Here is a 272-nt window from a genome sequence, read left to right on the forward strand (position 1 = left end):
GTCCTGGTGAGATGAGGAACCATGCAATGGAGTTATATGGTGACCTCTTTGGGGCCCAACAGTGCTGCATGCATGCTGAGCTCCTGGAGGGTCTTCCTCAGCTCAGTCCTGCCGAGAAGGCTGCTCTGGATTGTGAGCTGACTCTGGAGGAGCTGACAGCTGCCATCAACCAGATGGCCTCAGGAAAGGCACCGGGGATTGACGGTCTCTCCAAAGATTTTTATCAACAGTTCTGGAGTACAATTGGACCTGACCTTTATGACGTTTTTATG

Source organism: Etheostoma spectabile, chromosome 21 (assembly GCF_008692095.1).
Source record: "Etheostoma spectabile isolate EspeVRDwgs_2016 chromosome 21, UIUC_Espe_1.0, whole genome shotgun sequence".
Classification (NCBI taxonomy): domain Eukaryota; kingdom Metazoa; phylum Chordata; class Actinopteri; order Perciformes; family Percidae; genus Etheostoma; species Etheostoma spectabile.